The sequence below is a fragment of the Neopelma chrysocephalum genome, unplaced genomic scaffold, assembly GCF_003984885.1.
Source record: "Neopelma chrysocephalum unplaced genomic scaffold, ASM398488v2 Primary Assembly neopelma1_23, whole genome shotgun sequence".
Taxonomy (NCBI): Eukaryota; Metazoa; Chordata; class Aves; order Passeriformes; family Pipridae; genus Neopelma; species Neopelma chrysocephalum.
This window is the reverse complement of record NW_020897691.1, coordinates 2,971,953-2,991,935: the sequence shown is the minus strand read 5'-3', so window position 1 is coordinate 2,991,935 and position 19,983 is coordinate 2,971,953. Positions and strand designations below refer to the sequence as shown.

Here is a 19,983-nt window from a genome sequence, read left to right as displayed (position 1 = left end):
TGGATTTTTTAGGTGAGACACAGCCTGCGCTGAACTGAGCCCACCCTTTAATCCTAAGGTTCATCTGCCGGGGCCAAGCAAGCCTGGACAATGGCAGTGAGGTCCTCACGACGTAGGTTTGTTTAGAGTGTCCTTCTCATAGATGGATGGCCACACAGGGCTAACGACCTCCATCAGGCCGGGAGACCGGGATTCGAACCCGTGGTCGCAGCAGTGAAAGTCCTGCACGCTAACCACTAGGCCACCAGGGGTCTCACAAAATGTTTATAAATACAGCAATAGGTTTCATATATAGTCTTTAAAAACTGCCTAAGATGTGATAATTTTCTACTGCAATCTCTCTAGAAATTTTGAATTTTCTTTTGCAGTGATGTCGGCTTGAACACTTCCAGCTTGAGATGGATAGAACTTAAACTAAGTTACAAATTTGTATTAGTTTGGACACAAAACTGTTTTAACTTTCTTTAATGTCCAAACTCTTTGGGAACTGATGAGTTTTTGTGTTGATATCAAAGTTTTAGGTTCATACCAGTGATTAAAAATATTGGATGTTTATTTTACTGGTAAAAAGTTCATTGAAGGATTCATTCAAATCTTATTTTCAATACTATGTTCCTGAAGATCATACTTTATATGAGATATGTTTCTCGTAAGCACAACCCAAGCGATCCATTGTTAAAAGCACAGTCTTACAAGCTTTAAAGCTGTTTACCTTTCCATCCACTTGGGGAAGAAAAATGTCATTTGTTATATTAATTTCTGCATTCATTGTGATTTATTGCCATCTGTGAATAAAATATTGAAGGTGAACAGATATCACGATTTTTACTAGTGTTTATTAGTCTTCTCTCCTGCCTCCTCCTCAAAAAACAGTGTTAAGTTGTTAAATGAAAATGATGATTCTGGAAAGATGCTTTTTTTCAAGAATGCTAAGCAAGCATGGATTTAGTTTTACAGATTTGTATTAGACAACTTTCTTTAATTGGGTTGGAAAAACCTCATTTAAGTAAGTGCATGTTAAGTCTGACATCCAGAAATGTGGTTCAGTAAATAGGTACTTGGAGTGCAGAATTTTCATGAAGCATTACATGCTAAAGCTTTTCAGGGCTCTTGTGAGCAAATCTACTGCTGATGTAAGCTGCCAGGATCAGCTCTTGAATTATGGCTATGGTAAAATCATGCTTTTAAATGCCTGAAACAGAAGAAGGAAGACTATGTGACTTGTAGGCTGACAGCAGCAATCAGGAGAAAACCAAGTATGATCTCAAGTGAACTTCACTTGAAATAAAATAGTACACAAAAAAGCTCATTTCGCCTAATTTCTTTCCCACAGTTTTAGCACATGTACATCACTTGTTGTCATATTTGCAAGTTAAGAAAATGGAATTTCAAATATAAATATGATTGGATATGTTGTTTTCAAGGAGAAAATATTGGGATTGAAACAATTTTTAGCATATTGATTACTTTTAATGTAGCTAAATGTCTAATACGTAGCAACCTGCCAGTATTAGCATGCTGAGGTCTTATCCTTATTACATCAGTTCAAAAGTTTCCGTGGTACAGTGAGTCATACAGGTGACCAGTATCCTTTTCTGTGTCAGATATCATCAACTTGTTTCACTTCATATGTTGTTGTTTGGTGGGTTTATTTGTTTCTAGGAATAATGCATTCCTTTTACAACAGCTGTAGTTTTGCTTCTGCTTCTCTAAGTCATTACTGTTTCTATAGAAGTTATGGAGTTATGGTTAAAAAAAAACCCCAGCCAACAACAACCCCCTGCCCCCCCAAAAAAAACCCCAAACAAACCCAAAAAACCCTGAAAACTCCAAATCAACAAACAAAAAACCCCACAAACCCCAAACCTCATCCTTTTTATTTTATAAGGTGGTAACATTTTGTTGATATGGCTTACATAATTGGATGGGTAATAATTTATTTGTCTTGTGTATTGATTTATATAACAAGAACACTAGAACACTGAGAACATTTGTGTTACAACCTTTTGTGATTGCGTGACTTGCATGACTTTGACTCTGCTTTATGATTGTGATTGAAATTGTGTGTTGCAATGTCATTAAGGAGAGCATTTCTGAATCTTAATGTTAGGCATACCAAAACTCGGATTTCCAGGCTATTTCTTTCAATTACTCAGATTTTTTTTAAATTTTTTTCATTTGCTGTGTGTTTGAAACTGTGGTGGTGTTTGTTTTTAGCTTTAGCAGCTACTTTCCTTCATTATGTATTTATTTTTTACTGTATTAAAAATAACTTCTAATGGCCTTTCTCTTGGTTTTTCAATTGGTAAAGCTGCTGCCTCTGATCTCAGGGTGAACAAATGCAAAGCTTTGTGGATTCATTGGTAACTGGGTTGAAGCTACAATGTTAAATTATTAATTTAATTTCTGCATGGATTGTGGAAAGTCCTGCACCTAATTCATGGCCACTTACAGGTTAGTATCGTCAGTTTAGGGAATGTAAGATAATTACCTTACTGTTTTTGGCAGAAGTCCTAAAAAGAAACATTTCTGTTAGAAATTTGAGAATTCTAATGGTTAAGATGATAAGGTATACTTGGGCCTGGATGTATATACTAGAAAACTGGAGGTCTGATATCTCCCTTCACCCTCCCCTCTCCCCCTCCCCCAGTCTTTGATGCCAAGTGTCCTGGATTATTAATGATTAAGAGCAATGAATAGATGCAGAAAATGTTCACTTAACATGTTTGGATAGCTCATGCAGGAGGTTATATCTAAAAGCTACAACATAGAGGAAACACTATAGAAGTGTTCTACATTTGATAGATGTATGGATACACCATCTGGCTGTGTTTCTGTCTTAAAGATGTGGGGTGACACCTAGTACTGTTAAGCTACAGGTTGGGTTTCTTTTTGTTTTGGATTTGGACAAATTGAAGTTTCACTTCAGCCTGTCTTTCACTTTCTTTTACTTTTTTTTAAGCTCAGACAGTGAAAAGCGTGGGGCTTTTTCTGCTGAGTTTTACTTGTGTGTTTTGTTTACAACATTTTTAAACCATGAAAACTGGAAAACTCAAAAATCCTTCCATTTTTTTTTTCTGCCAGAGATATTACCCTCTCCTAGTAAATTGAAACAGAAATGTGAATTCTAGAAATATGTGGCCACTTGGTCTTGTTTTACCCAATGATGTGTGTGGAGTGTACGTGTGCAAAACATACTTCAAGGCCTGTCCTAATCAACTTAAGCAAAATAAATTGAAATAAATATCCCCAAACTATTTGCAGCAGTTACATTATATTAATTTAAATGAGATTAAAGCTATAATATGTGTAGCTATTTTCATGTGAAGATAAGCTTAAGAAATATTCTTCCTCTGATCCTAGTTTGGAGTAACAACCAGACCAGAGCCTTTCATTTGAAGATTATAATTTCCCTCCTGAATTTCCAGTGTCCTTTTTGCACCCCTCTGCTGGTTAGCTGTATATAATTTTTCCAAATATTTTTGGTTATGTGTATTTTATTTACAAGTTCAGTTCTGATGAAGTGATCTGTGTATATATTAGGACTTTTATTTGTGAGAATCATGGAACTGGAATAAATATTCTAAATAGGTAATTATGCACAAAATTATAAGAATAGAGGTTGTCATTCATGGGTTTGGGTAGGAAGTTTTTGTTTTGATTATGCTTGTTAATAGATCTTGTGTGGGTAAAACATGAATTATTGGAGAAACTTGAGTGAAATGGCACCCATGGAATAGAGCTGAGGTTCTACAGAATGAACCTGAATTGTATTGTGTATGTGAAGGTAAGAATGTCATATTCTGAACTGGCCTGTAAGAGGGAAAGGTCCTTGATATAGTACTGCTGTAATAGTAATAGGACTAATGATTGATTTGTGGTGTTTTGGCATTTTATCTTTCCAGCAATATTTGGACAGAGCTGAGAGAGCTGACTGAGAAACTGACTAATCCATAGAACAAAAAGATGAGTAGCTAGTGACTTATCAGTTAGCAGTCTTCAACAGCTTTAACTTGGAGTTTGCTAGCCAGCTGAACTTTACCTAAATTAATGGTCATACCAAGTTAACAAAAATTTCTGATATAGGCAAAGAAAAGGTCATTGAAATAAGGAAGTCATGTTCAGGAGTCCATACTGACACCAGAAGATATAAAGTTGAATGTGCACAGTATTTTTGAATGAAAGGCTAGTTTTCCTTTTGTAACTGTAAATATGGTGTGCAAACAGCTGTAGAAGTGTATTGTGATATTTTATCTCAAGGAGCTTAATGTAAAGAAATGTGGGTTAGCATCAGGTTGGCTATAAATTAGCCATATTCCATTAGCTCACATTTACTTATGTCAATTTGTAGCTCCTCTAAAGTCATCTTCAGCTTTGCACAGAATACCTACAATGTTCACTCAGCTTCTGCCACCCACAAGAATTTTAAATAACTACAGCTGAAGCTCTTTAGGCCTCTTGAAGAAAAAGGCACTATCTAAGCAGACCGTGTACCAGCTTCTTTATTTTACTTTTGCACACCCTTAGTGTTATATACTTCTGGTTCCTTCTTATTGTTTGTGTTTGTTGATCTTTCTGATATGAAAGTTACTGCAAATGTCAGCTGAGTGTTAGTATTGCAGTGTTCATATTGGAAAAGCAAGTGTATAATTAGTGAATTGTGAATTCCCCTGTTAATATTTAGAAGCTTTGACCACCAATTCTTTATTTTAGGAGTTGCTTGAAATTGTTGTAATGAGAGTTGAGCTGAAATGTGCAAAACTTTGGATGCAACAAAAGTGACTTTATTGCATAACCTTTAATAAAAAAAACCTGAAAGAAATAACTCTGGACTGAGGAATTTGGTTTCTCTTCTGAGAAAGCCTAAAAATTAGTCAACTAGCTACAGTCAAGGGAACTTACCTTAGGCATGTCTTAGTTCCACAACAGCTATATTACTACTCAGGAAACTTTTAAACTCTTAAGTTTAGATGGCAGATGGACATGATACTGTCTAATTTTCACTGAGTTAGTGCTATGGGATTTCCCCTTCGCTGTTCCTGTTAATCCTCTCTATTTAGTTAAAATTCAGAGAAAGGAGATGAGGACAGTTATCTGACTGTAGAGGTAGGCTGGCCACCCAGGAGAGTTTAAAGTTTACAATGACTCTAGTCAGTGGGGAGGAATTGTGGAAGTTTAACTTTCTGTCATTCATAGATCTGAAGTGCAGTGCTTTCAAACTTTGTCATTACCATTATGCCTTGAAAATCTAGATAGGTATTTTCCATTTCCATAGGACAGTGCAAGTTGTCTGATAATGAGGTACTGGGAGCCTGGAGGCAATTGCAGGCATGAGATAATGGCAGGTGGTGTTGAAATAGTTCACTAGCATGTGTTCCTGACTTGGACACGTACAAGCATTTGCACAGGCACCTCTCAGTGAGGGGGAAATGTCAAGATTTGGCTCCTGGAAGTCTTTGTATGTAATCTTAACATGACTCTATCATGGTGAGATGCAGCTGCATCTCAAGATGCTTGTGAGTTTGTAAACTGCTTGTTACTAATGAATCATTTATGCAAAGGATTTCATTTTTTATCCCTTGAAAAATGGAGCTGCTTATCTGCTTCAACAAAAAACTCCCCTCCACCCAAAAGTTTTCAATATTCTGTTGCAGTTAATTCCACAGGACTTTGACTGTGAGGTGGATCACATGATGGTGGTTTTTTTTCTGGGTCTTCAGCTAGAGGAAATAGTTTGGAAATGGGTTTCCAGATTCCCAGCCATCTGTTAAAAGCTTCTTTCTTGAAACTGTTTGTTATTTCTGAGGCTGCCTTATATTTCTCGCTAAACTGTAAGGCTGTAGTAGTCAAATATTTCCACAAGTTGGGTTGCTGAAAAATCCTTCAGTGACAAATTTAAGTCAATACTTCTATGTCGCAGTATAGCAGATGTTTCACCATTAATGTGAACTGCAAGCAGAACCGTAAGCATGTCACAGGAGAGAAGCTAATCTTGTATGTTGAAGAAAAAATGAGTGAGTATTGGTGCTTGTGGACTAAGGCATTTGGAAGCTCTTGTACAGGGGAAGAAAAGCAGAATTAGGGTCGATGCTACAGGATTATAGACTTTTTTTTTTTTTAATACAATGACATGGTATTTTAAATCACATACCAGGTCAGAAGTGAAATGTTTTCTCCCTTACAGTCAGGGACAGTACATTAGCAGGTAATTTTCTAGCTCCTGTTGATCATATTGACAGGCAATTTTTAATTAGGTAGTTTTAGCAGTGCTCTTCTACCCAATAGCTCTTGCCATAATCAGGATGGAAAGAATTCCTCTGTATGCTCATACAAATTGATTCCATTTTTTTTGTCCGTTTACATGTCTGCTCTGTGCAAAATGAATTCCTGTGCTCGGCCTCAGTTGCAGACCACTTCTCCACCAGAAGTGCAGTAGTCTGGCAAGCCAGCAGAAAGGGTGGGAACATGAACAGCAATTGCCAGAGCATTGCAGTACATTAATTTTACCTTAATGATACTTTAGCCCATGATTAATACAGGTCACTGGTGCCTGGTCATATTGTAGATCATGCTGAAAATTGTACAATGACAAGTACAACTCCTCTGAGTCATTTTGACTCCATGGCTTAAATAATCATTGTTTAAGCATGGTAAGGAAACTGTTTATTTTGAAAATGTTTCCAAGAAGTCCTAATCCCCTTTTGGGGTAAATGAAATAGTTCATGCTATGAGATTACTTTTAACTGTGGAAAGCAGTCAGGTTGAATACTGAAAAGGAAACAGAAAAGATAATTAGCTGTTTTGCTTTCTCAGCAAGTAAAGTGAAAAAATTTCTTTGGATTGGGTAGATTTGCTCTTTAGTCCAAGAGCTGAGTGGAATGTCTTTGCAGGTCAAGATACAAGTTGATCAGGCAGACAAATGTATTCTCAGGAGAAGACTTTGGACCAAGAATGCTTAGAAGCAGTCTAGTTCAATGCCTTCACATCCATAAAACTCATCCCTGGATAAGAAGGGGGAATCATTAGCTTAGGATAGATCACTCATTTGCCATACAAAGTAGCATCACATGCTTTGTTCTACGGAGTTTTGAACATGTTATGGTCATTTCCCTAGAGATTGCCCCAAACATACAACTCCTCTGGTTACCACTGCTTGGAGATCATGGTTATACTTTTTGTAACCAGCTAGCATATACCTGAACAAGAACTCCAACTGTCACTGTCCTCTGTGTTTCTTAGCAAACATCCCTCTTTCTGTCTTAATTGCAAGTCAGATGTTTTCTTTCTCCGTATATTTCATATCACATCATGTTGCTTCAACAGCAAGGCCAGTGCCTGTGTCTCCTGAAGGGAAGAGTTGCATGTGAATGACTTGGGAGATGGCTGTCCTGTAGCTGCATCCCCTGCTGTCACTATGCAGGCCACTGAACAACCTTCCAAGAGTCATGCTTTGTCCTGGGTTTTCAGGTAAACTGAAGTTACCACTGCTTTGCCTCAAAGCTATAAAATGGAGCTACCTCAGGACTAGGTGAGTCGTCTGTGAAGCAAGGACAGGAGTGCAGCTGAGACTGACAGTCTCTGTGTACATTGTTCTTGTTCATCATTCAAAGCCTTCTCCTGCCAAGGAGAACAGTAGAGTCTCAAACTTAAGTGTGTTCTTGGGAAGTCAGTAATGTATGCTTAAACCCACGGGTTCAATTCCACACTGCCTCTGAGGATACTGTTTGGCCTGAGCGACAATTGTAAACTATGCACATGAGCTTTTCTTTCAAACTGAAGTCTGTGTTTACATGCCCTTTCCTTGCTGGTTGAGTATAAATATTTGCTTGAGAGAAGATGATTGGGTTTGGTCTCTGTTTTGCCATTAAGAAAAATCTTGAACAGTAGTAATTTGGGTTAAAACCAATCAATTGCAAAATCAAATTTGTTGGCTTCACAGTTTCATTTAAAAGACAGAAGATTTATACTTCTGAGGTTCTTGAGTGTTTATATAAGAAACTACATGAGAGGTTTAAAGTTGAGTCATAACAAGACCTAAAGCAAAGCAAATTATTTGCTGACAAAATTCACAGCAAAAAATATTAAAAAAACCCCAAAGCAACAGTGCAAATCCCTTCATGTGTAATCGTGTGTTATACTCTTGGGAGTTGTTCACTGGCAGCTTCTCTCGGGAGCAATGACTAAATACATAAGTGTATGTGTATGTAAGCACAGTTCTACAGCCTCTAATTCTCGTTCATATTGCAGAAGCTGGCAGGACCTTCCATAGATGGTAACTGCTCTTCAGTTTTAATTTCATGCACAGAAGATGTAATATGTCTTCAGAAGGTCAAAATTCTCTTCTTGTCATCACATAGAGTTATGTGAGAGATTTTTTTGCTCGTAGGACCAGATGATAACTTTCTTGCAGTGATGAGCAAGTGGGAGTAGAAAAGAGCTCTTTTCACACAGTCCTGCATAGTTACATTTAAAATGATGGAATGAGTCACAGCTAAGTTGTCTGGGCACATATGCATGCTTAGAGGTTAGTATAGGTACAGTAACTACATTTCTTAGATAATTGTGCTATTCTTTTTATGTAAATGTTTGCAAGGATATGAAAATTGCATTCACTAATACCTTCCTATCAGTAGGCAAAAAATGAACAACAGGAAGCTCTCCCTGCTATACTTAATTCCATATACAAAGTGCTTGACTAATTTGGCCACAAAAGCTGTTCCACTCTCTCACGTACATATATTCTTCATTGCCTTGATATTGCAGGGATTTTGTTCTTCTATGGAAGTAAACAAAAATGTTCCTTCTGCTATTTTAAGCAACAAGTGGAAACTTTCATGGGTGAAACAAAGAGTTGAAAAGTAAACTGAAACAGCTTTCAAGTTTAAGTTCAGTTTTGGAGTTATAAGCTGCTTTTGTAAGACTTTACTGTAGCCTCATTGCTTCTTACAGATGCATGATTTTACATGATTGCAAAACACTTTTAGCATTTTCTTGAGGTAACAGGAGGGAAAGAAGACTTGTCTGAGAAGACTGAGGAGCTGGAAGCCCTCAGTCATCCATTCAAAGTCTCTGTTGCTTCTGTGGTGGGAATCAACTAATGGAGAAACCATTTGAGTAAAACCTGTAACTGTTGTGTTTTTCCTCATCTTCATCTGGTTTTTGGTCTCTTCCAGATGCTTTGTACATTGAGTCTAGAAAAACTCTGGTCTTGCCAAAATCATTCTTTAAGTGCTATAAATATATCCTTTTGTTTACATCCTCGAATTTTTTCAGGATGTTGTCTTTTATTACCCACTGTAAAAATAGAAGTTGTAACTACTGATATGCCTCTTCTGAACTCTGATTTTTGATTTGTGTTTAGCTGAAGGTGCCTGCAATTGCATTTCACATTTGGTATGCTGCTCTGCTTCAGAGGTAACAGCCAAGTAGAAATACTAATCTGTGGTACAAGAGTCATAAAATAATCATATGAAGCTCCTAATGATACCAATTTGTCACTTGGGATACTGAATAGCCTTTTCTGGGGTGCCAGTATAGATCTGTAAGAAGTAGAACATCGTTTTCATCATCAGGTGCTTAATTGAGATGAATGAAGCTGGAATTGATACAAATGTTGTGCCCAGTCCTTTCCCGGAAGCACACTTGAGGGAAATATGTGCTGAATTCTTCCTCTGTTAAGAGTCAATAGAAATTAATTAATTCACCTCTATAGAAAGAGGGTCCAATTAAATTTATTATGTTGGACTGAAAATTTTTTCCTGATATTCATATAAAAAACCTAAAGAGGAAAAGCTAGTAGCTCTTACTCTCCAGATATATAAGCGTTGTTAGTGCAGCTCCAACTGCTTACATATTTCAGGTTTGCAGCATCTGGGTAAAAACTGAAATGGAATGGTGTGGTATTTGGTGTTTGTTTTGTTTTAATTCTTTCTTAGCATCACGTTAAATTAGCCTTAAGTGTTTATCTTTTCTAAAATCATCTTTTACTTTGCTGTTTTGAACTCTGGAAGCATGATGGACTATAAGGCAAGAATGCCCAGATTGAAGGTCAGTTTATTTTGAGCCTGGGGCTATAGTACCAGTACTAGGACAGCCTGAATAAAAACATTGTTTTTTGAAGACACTCCCACTTTTTAGCATGGTTTGAATTTTATGTGGCATGGGCCTTTTCTTTTTAATTTTCCTGTTTCTTCAAGTTCTGTTTTAAATAATTACCATTTGGAAAAGTGAAAACCTGCACCAGGTGAGCTAAAGATTTATTGGTTTAAATTATTTTTGTGAATGCTTCTTTTGTGAAATGCTTCTTTTGTCTTGCATAGCTGGTTTAAACAATGTTTATTTTTATTATTAGCAGAACTCATTTTGGGTTGGAGCGAATATGAAATGCTATGTAATCTGAGCAATATCCTTCGTTTGCAGAAGGTGTATGAACAAATACTGTCAGATGTTATGTTCGAAGAATCCATTCTGATGTGTACTTGTGAAATTATTGATACTGTTGTCATTGCGATAGGGTTTTTCTATGAAATGTGACATAGGTAGTACTATGGTTCTGTGATACCACATTCTAGTTTCCAAACTCATCTAATTTATACAATAATCATAATTATCTTAGTCTGGTAATATCCATGTGTGTTGAGGAGATGAAATGGTAGCAGACAAGAGCAGTGCTGTTGCAGCTGTAAGCAGACTGGATATGGTTGAAGCACAAAGCTTTCTAATATAGCTGAACCTTTAAAAACTACAAGAATGAGACCTCACTTGCTCCCGAAGCACAGCAATCTGAAGCAACATATAAAACATGTAAAAATCTCACATATGCCATATGCCAGTTTAGGATAGGAGAGGATGCATTTAAACTGCAGGCTTGATAGAGTTGTCTAAATTGAAATTTTGATGCTAGCTCAAGCTTAAGGCTTATCTCTACAAAGGTCATGGGATATCTGGTTACAAATGAACAAAGAATTGTTTTTGAAAGAATAACTTTTTAAGTTTCCACCTGTGTAATGGTTCTCACAAACAGGCTCGTGGGATTTTGTTGCAGTACTGACACCCATGAATGGCAATTTCTGTGAAGATACCATTGCACGTACACTGCTCATTTCTCTTCCAATGAAATACCTATCTAATGAAGAATATGGGTTTTTTTGTTGCCCTACCAAAGCTTTTGTCTATGCCAAATGAGAATTTGTCACACCCTTTTGCATGGTGTGAAGTACCTAGCTTATTTTTATTATACAGTGTTTTGCATTAATTACGCTTCATCAATCTATGAATTTGTTAAACACTGTGGAATGCAACAAAATCATTCAAGCTTTCATATATTTCTTTAAGAAGTGCTAGTTTAGAAATGTAATTAATGGGTGAGATATAAGTAAACACAGTGAGATACTTCACCCAATTTTGGTATACTGTTCTCTTTCTTCCTAAGACTAGATGAAACTGGCTTCACATAAGTGGTATCATTTGTTACTACACATTAGAAAAGAGCAGGAGATTTTTCTTTAGGATTTCCCCAACTGTGCATCACCATATATAACTTCTTAGCTTCAAACTGTATATTTCCTTTAAAATATATATTCATTAGCAGAAAAGATGAACATAATTTTTGAGAAATCGAATACAGTAAGTTGAGAAGACAAAGTTGTTTTTTTTAAATAAATCAGAAAAAATAATTTAAATGTTTTTTTAAATTATTATTTATGCTTTTAGCTTATTGGTTTAGTTTTCTGTGAAATAATAAACATGCCACTTTCATGGCATGTTTATTTTCATGGTTTTTTCATGGGAAAACTTGGCAATACTGATGGGAATGTAAGCCTCCAACTAAAACTGTGACCAACATCTAGAACTACCTCCAAAGGTCCTTATATAAATTTGGTCTGTTTGTTTGAAATTATGTCGTAATTTAGTGCTCATAGAAGTAATTTTAAAGTGGTACTTTCAATTTATGGGTGATCTCCAAAAGATAAGTTTAGGACATGTCTCATTTGTTCCTTAGAAGGGAAAGGAGATATTTGTAGATTTTGCTTGGTTCTTTAGTGCCTCCAATTGTGTTCATGGTCTAATTTAAATCTGGTCATCTTCCTTGGTCTGAAAAACCTCTTGGAATAAATGAAATTTATAACTTATTCTTGTAGAGAAAGGAATAGGCATATTTAATGGAAATTAATGAGCTCAGTTTAATTGAGATTGACATTTTAATCTTTGTCTGAGTAACTGTGGTATATTACAAGGGTTGCTGCACTGCCTCACATAACTGGCTTTTATCTCTATAATGCATGGCAGTTGTTATCACGTCTTGTGTCTTGGCTTATTCAGAAATAAAAGCTTATTCAGAAATAAAAGCTGACCCAAAGTAAAATGTATCTGCCATTTTCTAAAAACTGCTCATTTTGCAAAAGTTAGTTCTTCTTTATTTGGTTTTAAAATTCATTTTGGAGGTTAATTGAACTATGATCAATTCAATTAATCCACACTGTGCTTATACAGAGTACCTAAGGCACACACTGCAATGGTTGCTAATCAAGGGGCTTAGCTTTCGGCCATACAAGGGTGCAGACCCATAATGTCCCCCTCCTGCAATGTATTTTAATTTTACTTTTGAATAATTCTGCTTTATTTCACTGTTTTTAGTCTCTAGAGAAAGAGTGTATGCTACAGAAGAAATGAGCACCTAAAGTGCAGCTCAGAATTTGGGAATTTCCGTCTAAAGAAATTTATACCTTGCTTGTTAAATGATGGAGTCAAAAAATGCCTTGACACTAATATTTTTGTCACAATACAGGGAAACGTGAAACAGCATGCGGAAGGATGTATACCCACTAGTACTAAGTGGTTTGGGATGGGAGGAATAAAAAATCCAATGTTGTCTGCAGTGAATGAATGTGAACTGGAAAGAAAATAAAATCATTAGGAAGCTTTCTGTTTGTTGGTGTCTCTCTGTGAATTGGAGAGCATTTCTTCCCTTGACTCCTTCGAGCATGCTAAAACTGTAGGAGGCCCCAGTCACCTCTGAGATTCCTGACTGTCCTGGTAAGGGCTTAAAAAGAGCTAGCTGGGACTGGCACTGGGAAGTCAGCCCAGCCTCTGCAGCCAAGAAGGGAAGGAAGGTCACACAAAGGGAAACCATGCGAGGAGTCTGAGGATCCTGCCACCTCCTAGAGGAAGATATAAGGTTAGTCCTCTGTAACTGCCCAAAATGTTGAAAGCTATTCCTTTGGTGGGAGGTACCTTATATGTACAGATTGGAAGGCAGCAGAAGCAGCGTGGCTTTTGTAGTCCATTGATGCTTGTTGAGAAGGGAGAGAAAAGCTTCTGTTCCTTGCTTCCAGGACAGGTTATGCATTATTTCTGGTGAGTCCTAACACAAATGTGTAAGCAGTCCCAAAAGCAAAGAATGGAAGTTGGGAATGTGCTCATCACTTTATTGCACTAACTACATTACCAATAAAACATATGCTAAATGGATTAAGAATAGGCTGGCATCTCAAAAGTGGCTCTTCAAAAAGAAGCCTCTCCATCATTTCAGAGCTTAAAATAAGTTTTGTTAATGATGTAGAAACAAAGATGAAATCATTGACAATTATGCTGTCTACACATTTTATCAAAGCAGTAAACAACTATAACGGAGAAATTAAAGGAGTTACATGGTTGAAGCAGCCAATTTCTAAAATTGAGGAAGTCTGGCAGACCCCAGTCATAAGGCTGGCAATCACAGTCTGAAACACTTGAACTTTGAAAGAGCCATTGACCCCTAGGTGGTGCTGTAGAAAAAAATGATTGTGATATTTGTATATTCATTATATATATATATGTATGAGAACACATATATGGGAATATGTGTATACCTCTGAGTGTGTATATAAATGTGTGTAAAAAAAAAGCCTGGTTAAAGTTGGTGAGGCTGACCCTAGACACTTTTGGTATTTGTATTGAAAACAAGTGTTAAGGAATGAGGAGGAAAACATTGAAAAGAGCAAATGATCAAGAAGTTAGGAGAAATGCCTCTGGGAAAAACCAAACAAAACAACCAACCAACAAAACAAAACTTCACAGCTCAGCTTGCTAACCATATCAAAGATAGAAAGTTAATGCAATAATGGTGCAGAGGGATTTTGAGGACAGAAAGCCTAATATTAAAGCAGTCTCCTCTCTAATGCTACAGTCAGATGCAGATGAGAGTGAAGTCTGAATTTTAGCATCAGCATAGACAAGTTACCACAAACAGTGAAGCTGTCCAGCCCCCAGCACTCCTTCATCACATCTCCATTTGTGCTGATAGGCCTTCCCTGGCAACTTAGTGCTAGGAGACCTAAACACAGCAGATTAAATGATTGAAATGAGATTTGCAAAATACAGGAGATCAGAAAAAAAATCTTTGTGTATAGAGGTAATATTTTCTGACCTTAAGTTTTATTAAATGTTTTTATACCTCAAAGAACTGTCCTTGATGTTTTATAGTTAAATTGACTGTTGACTACTGTTGCAACAGTACAAGGGGTAATGGTTTTAAACCAGAAGAGATTAGCCTCAGACTAGATTTAAGGACGAGTTTTTTTAGAATGAGGGTGGTGAAACACTGGAACAGGTTGCCTAGAGAGGTGGTAGATGCCACATCCCTGGAAATACTCAAGGTCGGGTTGGACAAGCCTCTGAGCAACCTGATATGCAATCTAGTTAATGATGTCCCTGTTCATTTCAGGGGGATTGGAATATATGACCTTTAAAGGTCTCTTCCACCCCAAATCATTCCATGATTAATTTGTCTGTACAGAAATTGTATGATGGCCTCACTAACAAGGTGGTTTTGGTTAAAATGTAGCCCAGTTGCATTACATTGGTTAGTATCATTATTGGACACATTCTCTTAGAGCCTTCGGTATCTCTGTCTGATCACTTTTCAGAAAGGGTGAAAATTGGCCTTTTTTGCCTTTGCATAGTCCATGTATTTAGATGTTTCTATAAAGTGATATTATGGGTATTGAATATTTTTAAGCCTTTGAGTTTTGTTGGTTAAAGGAAACTAGTCAGTATTTCTTCTAAAATAATATCTTGTGGATATTAAACTCTCAAAGTTTACTAGTAGTGTATTTTGAAGCTCTAATTTCAGCTAGTTGAACAGAAATCTGGAAAGTTCTATTTAAAGTGGGGAAACATTTTTTAAAATAAAATATAAAACTAATAAAATGCATCATCCTATGTCTGTGTGTCTTCTTGCTTCTGCTTTAACAAATTGTGTAGCAGAAATAGCTCTTCATAACATTTGGTTTCTCATCTAATGGTAAAAAAAAGGAAAACCCAAGGAAGACCCGAGTCTAAACCTTTATTGCCATGGTTCATAAGAATTGAAGATAGTGACGCACAATGTGCTACTTGTTCTGGAGAACAATAGGGGAATAATTCTTTGCACTAATAACCAGATGATGTTTAAATTAAAGTTTCCTTCTATGAACCTGTGATTAATTTGTGTGTTAATAATTTCTTTTCACTTAAAGAAGATTCAGTCAAGAAAAATCCCATGTGCCTAAAGACCACAAAAATATTTTAAAAATTTAATGAGAGTTAATTAAAAATGCTGATGTCTCAGTTGCTTCTGAGACTACCCTAGCAGTAAACTACTTGCCTAAAGAATCTTCCACTAATGTTAGTTATTAGTGATAGTTGTGTGGGGTGTTGGGTTGTTTGTGTTGGTTAAAACTTCCCAAACCACTAATGCTGCTTCTCCTCATCACAGCAATCCTAAAAGGGAGCAGCAGAGCAGAGAGAGATCTGTTTTGGTCTGTATCTACAAATGATACCTTTTTTCCCCCATTGCACAAATGCTGCCAGGGATTCTTCATTCGACCATGAGAAGATGGGAATGACCACTTCCTTACAATTTGTCTGATGAAGGAGATGGAGTTCTTGAAGAAGAAAACCTCTGTTTTCTTTACTTTCATCAGTTCCCATTCAGTATCTCTGAATAGATGGGCGGTCCCTGGACAACTGAAAAGAAAATGTGAAAATGCAGCTCTCTGACAGCTTTGTCTCCATTATATCATTCAAGTAATTTTTTTTTTTTAAATAAGGAATAAAAAATTAATTCAGGTAAAGTTAATTAAATGACTGTTTTGAATACGGTAGTACAGTAGAAATCCTGTTACAATAAAAGAGAGAAGATTGAGGCTGTTAACTTTCAGCACTGATCATGCAGTAGTATTATTAGTACTCTTTTTATACTCTTTCACCATGTGGAAGAAAGAAAGAAAGAAAGATAAAGGGAATGTAAGGCTTGTGTGCTAGTGTGCACCTTATGGTTTGTTCAATCACTATGCTATTAATCTCTGTGGGGGTTTTTGTTTTTAGTCCAGGAAATCGTGGTGTATATTTATTGAAAGCAGTCTCCCATAGGATTTTGAAATTTATCATTAATTTTTTTCTTTTTTACCTCACATGCAGTGCATTCTCTGAGGTCAGTACATATGTGTGGGCAAAGAACCTATTTTCTGTTCGATTATTTTCTGCATTATTTTCTGTTCGATAGTTAAATCATTACCTGCTGATCCCTGTCTTAGGTCTGTTATGTGGTTTTAATTCAACTCTCTGCACCGTGAATTTCTTTAAATTCTTTTGCATGGTGAAATACTAGGAGAAACCTTTGTATTGTCATGGATTTGTGTGGTGGTAAGGCAAATCATCAAAATCTCAGAATTGTCTCTCAAATATGCTTTGTTGTTCCTAGGAAAAACAACTCTCAAAGTAAAAGTTTCCACTTGACTTCTGTGAAGGTACTTCGAACAGCAGGATGCTCCAACCTCCCAAATATTTACTTCTCCAACGAAATTCTTAGTCAAGTACAGATAACTGTTTCTATCTCTGCAAGTCTCCTAAGTATTTGTGGCTTCAAAATCTTTAGGTCTGTGGTGCCACTGTAGCTCCTATCAACCCCTTTTCCCCTGTTTCGTTACACTCCTGCAGTTGGCTATCTGCCATTTCTTTCTCACTTATTCTGTAGACAGTTAAAAAAAATCACAAAAAACAATTAAGGAACAAAATATTTTTGGCCTGATTGTTATGCTAAGTGTCACTTATCAATGTTGATATACTGTCATTTAAAAAGGATTCACTCCTTCCTTAGCATAAAAGCTTTTAGTAAATGGAAGGTGGGATGGGCTGGGAGCCAGGATTATGGGTGCTCTTTTCTCTCGTCTGCATACTGAGATTGGTTGTTCTGGGCAGTTCGCAGTCCCTATTGACCAAAACCTCTGGTTTAATGTTGATGTAACAAGCATTTTGTATATATTTAACTGATGCTATACTCAATCATTTCAGTGGGTGTTTGAAACAGGCATCAAATCTCCACTGTTCAGCATGCTTTGATCTCATAAAACTTCTGTCATGAATGTGCAAAATACATACTTGGTGGTATCTTAAAATCTGACTTCCTTAGTAGGGCACAGTTTTGCTTCAGAGATGAGTAGTTCAGGAACTACACTACTGAACCTGCCATTGTCCTGTTACAAGTAGTGACATAGAGAAGTGTGGGCAGGAAGGATGTCTTAAGGAAAAACAATAAATCCTATGCTAGCAGTTAGCTATGAGCATCTTCAGGAGTCCGTGGTGCAACCAGCTGCATTTTATATTCCTTTTGTAACTCCTCCATTACCATGGGAGGCAGAGAGAGATCTAAAAGATCATGTGTTTATATCTGCCTTATCCACTCCATGAAGGGAATAGCGTAGAATGGGTGTTTATTATGAAAACTAGTAGCATAAGCAGTAGTCCTGAGCCTGTGCATTATGCACTTCGTTATTAGAACTTTTTGAGCACTTCTCCCTGCTCCTCTTCTTGCTAATTGCTCTATTAAAGATTTCATAGTAATAGTAAAGTACGGAAAAAAATGTAGGCTTTATTTATAAACAGATTAGTAATGGATTTTAGTAAAAAAAAAAAGTAGTGTTTTTAAACTTTGTTTTTACTTTTTGATCCTTTAGTGCTTTCTGCCATATGCTGCTGCATAAAGACAAATAGAACTACTGGAAGGGAAGATCTACTGGAAAATGGTGCCTATTTGTGTTTTGTTAAGCCAATAACTGTTTGCTGGCATGCAATTAGCAAAAGAACAGTAAATCAGATGTCAGTTTATTACAGAAATGTGAGTAATATAGCACTTGAAATATTTAGGCTATTAGCTTCAGATGAAAGCTCAAAGATTTGCTAATTTTATTTGCATATTGGAGTCTGATAAAAAAATGGCTTTGCAAGGCATGCAAATACAGCCTCTCTAGTGATACTTGAACATGACGGTGTCTGAGAACCATTCTGGAAAAAAAAAAGCTTCCCTCTTGGGAGGAAAAGTACACTAAGAATATTCTAGATTTTTGACAACAATAATACCTTTCTGACATAATGGCATTATCTGACTTTCAGTGCAATACGTGCATAGCATCTAACCTAGAGAAACAAACTGAAGCAAGGCAAAGGAAGAAGTCTTCAGAGGAATCTCCAAAATGCAAACTGCTTGCCTGTAAGGAGCAGTATGAAGCATGGGGCAGAGAGGCCTGCATACTGGCATAAGCATTTTCACTTTGGATAGAGAGATTGGTTTTGTAGATGGTTATGCTTCTCACAAAGCTCAGCAGAAAAGAACATAATGTACCTAAAAAAAGAAACATAAGTACACATATCCTGTAAAATGATTTGTTTAATAAACTACTACATCCCCTAGTTGGAATAATTTCCTTGAACATGATGGAACATGAATGTTTGTTATATATTTGACACTAAAACATGATTTTTTTTTTGATAGCCAAAGTTGAAGTAGTTGAACAAAAAAAAAAAATAGTCCTGTGAGCATAAGTAAAAGTTAAGTGTTACAGAAGCTAAATTGAAATCAGTATCCTTTAAGGCTGAAAGCATGTGAAGACTACAACAGTGTGAGTTTAAGAGTAATGCTGCAGAGGAGCCTATTTAGTCCTTCCTCTGTTTCCTGATAACATTTGATTGTATAAATAGGGATGTTTTATATGAAAGTAAACTTAAAAACAAACAAAAAAAAATGAATGAGCACAAGGATATTGCACCACAGAGAAAAATAAAACAGTAAATATACCGTGACTGAAGACTACATCAGTTAAACTTTTATAGCTACAAATAATATTCACATAATGGTGAGAGCAGGTCATTTCAAAATCCAGAAGCCTTAGACCTTAGGACGGGACCTGGGAAGTGAAAGGGCAGCCAAACAGAAAAAGTGTTAAATATCTTCTGCTTCACTATAGAGGTAGATGTAAATGCTTTGGGGGGGCTGTCTGATCAGGAAAGGTTGCACATAAGGTCTCTTTCTTTTTTGACCTGAGGTTTTCTAAAGTTGGTCCCTACTGTGCTGCTGTGGAGAAGCTATTTGGAGGCTGGGTTGTCAGCACACAGACCCTTTCCCTCCTTCCTGAGGTTGGTGGTCTTGTGTGTGTTTGATAGCTGCATTTCAGTTTCATCCTAGGGGGTCCATCATGGCATTTCTCTCTGACAGCACTCAGTAAAAGTACAGTCTGAGACTTGTGTATGTAAGTCACCAAGATATAAATACAATGACTCTCTGGTAAAGGCTGGTGCACAGCTCCATTGTGAATTGCACGAGTACTTGTTATGTCAAACTGAGACTGCTTCTACTGGAGAGCTGAAAGCTTTGCCATATTGTCAGACTTTCACAAATTCATGTTTGTGTTACCTGGGAAAAAGGGTGAGTGGCAAACGGCAAGTTTCTTCTGCTCTCCCAAAGACGTCATCAAAATTACCAACTAAGACAAAAATCCCCAGTCTTGACTCAGGTGAACAGGCCATCTTTACTTAACCTGCAAAAGGAAAAAGTATCAATTATATGTGTTTGATAAATAGCAGGTACAATACCAGCTGCATTCAAAAAACCACTGGCAGAAGTCAACAGAAAAATGAGATATCAGTCAATTTCATTATTACTTAAGTACTGAAATTTCACACTAGTTT

The 19,983-nt window shown here is 36.7% G+C and overlaps 1 protein-coding gene across 3 annotated transcripts in view; it reads left to right on the top strand.

Annotated features, from left to right (window-relative positions):
• CHRM3 (cholinergic receptor muscarinic 3) overlaps nucleotides 1-19,983 on the top strand; it is a 275,139-nt gene that overhangs the window by 9,442 nt on the left and 245,714 nt on the right. For 2 of the 3 annotated variants that reach the window (XM_027684549.1, XM_027684555.1), the window contains exon 1: nucleotides 7,390-7,467. The exons of the other annotated variant lie outside the window; for it this stretch is intronic. The gene's annotated coding sequence lies outside the window, so the exon portion shown is untranslated. Of the gene's footprint in view, nucleotides 1-7,389; nucleotides 7,468-19,983 lie in introns of those variants that run through there. 3 annotated transcript variants of the gene reach the window in all.